Source organism: Cherax quadricarinatus, chromosome 56, assembly GCF_038502225.1.
Source record: "Cherax quadricarinatus isolate ZL_2023a chromosome 56, ASM3850222v1, whole genome shotgun sequence".
Lineage (NCBI taxonomy): Eukaryota > Metazoa > Arthropoda > Malacostraca > Decapoda > Parastacidae > Cherax > Cherax quadricarinatus.
Genome location: NC_091347.1, coordinates 17,322,540 through 17,330,039, shown reverse-complemented (window position 1 = coordinate 17,330,039; position 7,500 = coordinate 17,322,540). Strand labels below are relative to the sequence as shown.

The 7,500-nt window shown below is 36.7% G+C and overlaps 1 protein-coding gene across 5 annotated transcripts in view; it reads right to left on the bottom strand.

Moving 5' to 3' along the window:
- The window catches only part of LOC128700686 (ionotropic receptor 93a-like), a 97,485-nt gene that overhangs the window by 15,451 nt on the left and 74,534 nt on the right, over nt 1–7,500 (bottom strand). The gene's annotated exons all lie outside the window — the stretch shown is intronic.

Sequence of the window (7,500 nt, the reverse complement as noted above, 5' to 3'; positions counted from 1 at the left end):
AAACACCCTAGCATTTACTTCCTTAACAACCCCATCTATAAATATATTAAACAACCATGGTGACATTACACATCCCTGTCTAAGACCTACTTTTACCGGGAAATAGTCTCCCTCTTTTCTACACACCCTAACCTGAGCCTCACTATCTTCATAAAAACTCTATACAGCATTTAATAACTTACCACCTATTCCATATACTTGCAACATCTGCCACATTGCTCCTCTATCCACTCTATCATATGCCTTTTCTAAATCCATAAATGCAATAAAAACTTCCCTACCTTTATCTAAATACTGTTCACATATATGCTTCAATGTAAACACTTGATCTACACATCCCCTACCCACTCTGAAACCTCCTTGCTCATCCGCAATCCTACATTCTGTCTTACCTCTAATTCTTTCAATTATAACCCTACCGTACACTTTTCCTGGTATACTCAGTAAGCTTATTCCTCTATAATTTTTACAGTCTCTTTTGTCCCCTTTCCCTTTATATAAAGGGACTATACATGCTCTCCGCCAATCCCTAGGTACCTTCCCCTCTTTCATACATTTATTGAACAAAAGTACCAACCACTCCAACACTATATCCCCCCCTGCTTTTAACATTTCTGTCATGATCCCATCAGTACCAGCTGCTTTACCCCTTTTCATTTTACGTAATGCCTCACGTACCTCCCCCACACTTACATTCTGCTCTTCTTCACTCCTAAAAGATGGTATACCTCCCTGACCAGTGCATGAAATTACTGCCTCTGTTTCTTCCTTAACATTTAAAAGTTCCTCAAAATATTCTCGCCATCTACCTAATACCTCCATCTCCCCATCTACTAACTCCCCTACTCTGTTTTTAACTGACAAATCCATATTTTCCCTTGGCTTTCTTAACTTGTTTAACTCACTCCAAAATTTTTTCTTATTTTCATTAAAATTTCTTGACAGTGCCTCTCCCACTCTATCATCTGCTCTCCTTTTGCACTCTCTCACCACTCTCTTTACCTTTCTTTTACTCTCCATATATTCTGCTCTTCTTATAACACTTCTGCTTTGTAAAAACCTCTCATAAGCTACCTTTTTCTCTTTTATCACACCCTTTACTTCATCATTCCACCAATCACTCCTCTTTCCTCCTGCACCCACCCTCCTATAACCACAAACTTCTGCCCCACATTCTAATACTGCATTTTTAAAACTATTCCAACCCTCTTCAACCCCCCCATTACTCATCTTTGCACTATCCCACCTTTCTGCCAATAGTCGCTTATATCTCGCCCGAACTTCCTCCTCCCTTAGTTTATACACTTTCACCTCCCTCTTACTTGTTGTTGCCACCTTCCTCTTTTCCCATCTACCTCTTACTCTAACTGTAGCTACAACTAAATAATGATCCGATATATCAGTTGCCCCTCTATAAACATGTACATCCTGGAGCCTACCCATCAACCTTTTATCCACCAATACATAATCTAATAAACTACTTTCATTACGTGCTACATCATACCTTGTATATTTATTTATCCTCTTTTTCATAAAATATGTATTACTTATTACCAAATTTCTTTCTACACATAGCTCAATTAAAGGCTCCCCATTTACATTTACCCCTGGCACCCCAAATTTACCTACTACTCCCTCCATAACATTTTTACCCACTTTAGCATTGAAATCCCCAACCACCATTACTCTCACACTTGATTCAAAACTCCCCACGCATTCACTCAACATTTCCCAAAATCTCTCTCTCTCCTCTACACTTCTCTCTTCTCCAGGTGCATACACGCTTATTATAACCCACTTTTCACATCCAATCTTTATTTTACTCCACATAATCCTTGAATTAATACATTTATAGTCCCTCTTTTCCTGCCATAGCTTATCCTTCAACATTATTGCTACTCCTTCTTTAGCTCTAACTCTATTTGAAACCCCTGACCTAATCCCATTTATTCCTCTCCATTGAAACTCTCCCACCCCCTTCAGCTTTGTTTCACTTAAAGCCAGGACATCCAGCTTCTTCTCATTCATAACATCCACAATCATCTCTTTCTTATCATCTGCACAACATCCACGCACATTCAGACTTCCCACTTTGACAATTTTCTTCTTCTTATTCTTTTTAGTAATCTTTACAGGAAAAGGGGTTACTAGCCCATTGTTCCCGGCATTTTAGTTGACTTTTACAACACGCATGGCTTACGGAGGAAAGATTCTTATTCCACTTCCCCATGGATATAAAAGGAAAATTAATAAGACCAAGAACTATTAAGATAAAATCAAAGAAAACTCAGATGAGTGTGTATGAATAAATGTGTATATGTATGTGTAGTGTGACCTAAGTGTAAGTAGAAGTAGCAAGACATGCCTGTAATCTTGCATATTTATGAGACAGACAAAAGACATCAGCAATCCTACCATCATGTAAAACAATTACAGGCTTTCGTTTTACACTCACTTGGCAGGACGGTAGTACCTCCCTGGGTGGTTGCTGTCTACCAACCTACTACCTATAATATATATATATATATATATATATATATATATATATATAAAATATATATATATATATATAAAATATATATATATATATATATATATATATATATATATATATATATATATATATATAAAATATATATATATATATATAAAATATATATATATATATATATATATATATATATATATATATATATATATATATATATATATATATATATAAATATATATATATATATAATATATATATATATATATATATAATATATATATATATATAAAATACATATATATATATATATAAAATATATATATATATATATATATATATATATATATATATATATATATATATATAAAATATATATATATATATATATATATATATATATATATATATATATATATATATATATATATATATATATACATATATATATTATATATATATATATATAATATATATATATATAATATATATAATACATATATATATAATATATATAAATATATAAATATATTTATACATATATATATATATATATATATATACATACATATATATATATATATATATATATATATATATATATATATATAATATAAATATATATATATTTCAACAAGTCGGCCGTCTCCCACCGAGGCAGGGTGACCCAAAAAAGAAAGAAAATCCCCAAAAAGAAAATACTTTCATCATCATTCAACACTTTCACCACACTCACACATTATCACTGTTTTTGCAGAGGTGCTCAGAATACAACAGTTTAGAAGCATATACGTATAAAGATACACAACATATCCCTCCAAACTGCCAATATCCCAAACCCCTCCTTTAAAGTGCAGGCATTGTACTTCCCATTTCCAGGACTCAAGTCCGACTATATGAAAATAACCGGTTTCCCTGAATCCCTTCACTAAATATTACCCTGCTCACACTCCAACAGATCGTCAGGTCCCAAGTACCATTCGTCTCCATTCACTCCTATCTAACACACTCACGCACGCTTGCTGGAAGTCCAAGCCCCTCGCCCACAAAACCTCCTTTACCCCCTCTCTCCAACCCTTTCGAGGACGACCCCTACCCCGCCTTCCTTCCCCTATAGATTTATATGCTTTCCATGTCATTCTACTTTGATCCATTCTCTCTAAATGACCAAACCACCTCAACAACCCCTCTTCTGCCCTCTGACTAATACTTTTATTAACTCCACACCTTTTCCTAATTTCCACACTCCGAATTTTCTGCATAATATTTACACCACACATTGCCCTTAAACAGGACATCTCCACTGCCTCCAACCGTCTTCTCGCTGCTGCATTTACCACCCAAGCTTCACACCCATATAAGAGTGTTGGTACTACTATACTTTCATACATTCCCTTCTTTGCCTCCATAGATAATGTTTTTTGACTCCACATATACCTCAACGCACCACCCACCTTTTTTCCCTCATCAATTTTATGATTAACCTCATCCCTCATAAATCCATCCGCCGACACGTCAACTCCCAAGTATCTGAAAACATTCACTTCTTCCATACTCCTCCCCAATTTGATATCCAATTTTTCTTTATCTAAATCATTTGATACCCTCATCACCTTACTCTTTTCTATGTTCACTTTCAACTTTCTACCTTTACACACATTCCCAAACTCATCCACTAACCTTTGCAATTTTTCTTTAGAATCTCCCATAAGCACCGTATCATCAGCAAAAAGTAACTGTGTCAATTCCCATTTTGAATTTGATTCCCCAAAATTTAATCCCACCCCTCTCCCGAAAACCCTAGCATTTACTTCCTTTACAACTCCATCTATAAATATATTAAACAACCATGGTGACATTACACATCCCTGTCTAAGACCTACTTTTACCGGGAAGTAGTCTCCCTCTCTTCTACACACCCTAACCTGAGCCTCACTATCCTCATAAAAACTCTTTACAGCATTTAATAACTTACCACCTATTCCATATACTTGCAACATCTGCCACATTGCTCCCCTATCCACTCTATCATATGCCTTTTCTAAATCCATAAATGCAATAAAAACTTCCCTACCTTTATCTAAATACTGTTCACATATATGCTTCAATGTAAACACTTGATCTACACATCCCCTACCCACTCTGAAGCCTCCTTGGTCATCCGCAATCCTACATTCTGTCTTACCTCTAATTCTTTCAATTATAACCCTACCGTACACTTTTCCTGGTATACTCAGTAAACTTATTCCTCTATAATTTTTACAATCTCTTTTGTCCCCTTCCCCTTTATATAACGGGACTATACATGCTCTCCGCCAATCCCTAGGTACCTTCCCCTCTTTCATACATTCATTAAACAAAAATACCAACCACTCCAACACTATATCCCCCCTGCTTTTAACATTTCTGTCATGATCCCATCAGTTCCAGCTGCAATACCCCCTTTCATTCTACGTAATGCCTCACATACCTCCCCCACACTTACATTCTGCTCTTCTTCACTCCTAAAAGATGGTATACCTCCCTGACCAGTGCATGAAATTACCGCCTCTCTTTCTTCCTTAACATTTAAAAGTTCCTCAAAATATTCTCGCCATCTACCCAATACCTCCATCTCCCCATCTACTAACTCCCCTACTCTGTTTTTAACTGACAAATCCATACTTTCCCTAGGCTTTCTTAACTTGTTTAACTCACTCCAAATTTTTTTCTTATTTTCATTAAAATTTCTTGACAGTGCCTCTCCCACTCTATCATCTGCTCTCCTTTTGCACTCTTTCACCACTCTCTTCACCTTTCTTTTACTCTCCATATACTCTGCTCTTCTTATAACACTTCTGCTTTGTAAAAACCTCTCATAAGCTACCTTTTTCTCTTTTATCACACAAAAAACCTCTCATAAGCTACCTTTTTCTCTTTTATCACACCCTTTACTTCATCATTCCACCAATCACTCCTCTTTCCTCCTGCCCCCACCCTCCTATAACCACAAACTTCTGCCCCACATTCTAGTACTGCATTTTTAAAACTATTCCAACCCTCTTCAACCCCCCCACTACTCATCTTTGCACTAGCCCACCTTTCTGCCAATAGTCGCTTATATCTCACCCGAACTTCCTCCTCCCTTAGTTTATACACTTTCACCTCCCTCTTACTTGTTGTTGCCACCTTCCTCTTTTCCCATCTACCTCTTACTCTAACTGTAGCTACAACTAAATAATGATCCGATATATCAGTTGCTCCTCTATAAACATGTACATCCTGGAGCCTACCCATCAACCTTTTATCCACCAATATATAATCTAATAAACTACTTTCATTACGTGCTACATCATACCTTGTATATTTATTTATCCTCTTTTTCATAAAATATGTATTACTTATTACCAAATTTCTTTCTACACATAGCTCAATTAAAGGCTCCCCATTTACATTTACCCCTGGCACCCCAAATTTACCTACTACTCCCTCCATAACATTTTTACCCACTTTAGCATTGAAATCCCCAACCACCATTACTCTCACACTTGATTCAAAACTCCCCACGCATTCACTCAACATTTCCCAAAATCTCTCTCTCTCTCCTCTACACTTCTCTCTTCTCCAGGTGCATACACGCTTATTATAACCCACTTTTCACATCCAATCTTTATTTTACTCCACACAATCCTTGAATTAATACATTTATAGTCCCTCTTTTCCTGCCATAGCTTATCCTTCAACATTATTGCTACTCCTTCTTTAGCTCTAACTCTATTTGAAACCCCTGACCTAATCCCATTTATTCCTCTCCATTGAAACTCTCCCACCCCCTTCAGCTTTGTTTCACTTAAAGCCAGGACATCCAGTTTCTTCTCATTCATAACATCCACAATCATCTCTTTCTTATCATCTGCACAACATCCACGCACATTCAGACTTCCCACTTTGACAATTTTCTTCTTATTATTCTTTTTAGTAATCTTTACAGGAAAAGGGGTTACTAGCCCATTGTTCCCGGCATTTTAGTCGACTTTTACAACACGCATGGCTTACGGAGGAAAGATTCTTATTCCACTTCCCCATGGATATAAAAGGAAAAGTAATAAGACCAAGAACTATTAAGATAAAATCAAAGAAAACTCAGATGAGTGTGTATAAATAAACGTGTACATGTATGTGTAGTGTGACCTAAGTGTAAGTAGAAGTAGCAAGACAAACCTGTAATCTTGCATATTTATGAGACAGACAAAAGACACCAGCAATCCTACCATCATGTAAAAACAATTACGGGCTTTCGTTTTACACTCACTTGGCAGGACAGTAGTACCTCCCTGGGTGGTTGCTGTCTACCAACCTACTACCTAATATATAATATATATATATATATATATTATACACACACACACACACACACACACACACACACACACACACGAAGAAAGGTTAAGAAGAATCGGCCTGACGACACTGGAGGACAGAAAGGTCAGGGGAGACATGATAACGACATACAAAATACTGTGTGGAATAGACAAGGTGGACAGAGACAGGATGTTCCAGAGAGGGGACACAGAAACAAGGGGTCACACTTGGAAGTTGAAGACTCAAATGAGTCAAAGGAATGTTAGGAAGTATTTCTTCATTCATAGAATAGTCAGGAAGTGAAATAATCTAACAAGTGAGGTAGTGGAGGCAGGAACCATACATAGCTTTAAAACGAGATATGATAAAGCTCATGGAGCAGGGAGAGAGGGGACCTAGTAGCGTTCAATGAAAAGGCGGGGTCAGGAGCTGAGTCTCTACTCCTACAACCACAATTAGGTAAGTACAGACACACACACACCGATAAGCCTGGCCCAGGGCCGGGCGTCTGCAGGTGTAGGAAAGCTCTTGAAATCCATCAAAGATAAGACGAGCACAGGCAAGCTTGTGATAATATACTGCTGGCGAAGGGATCTTAATCCAAAGAATTGGGACTACCTTTCCTTTCCTTGGATCGAATCCCATTGATACAAGAGTACTAATGTGTTTAT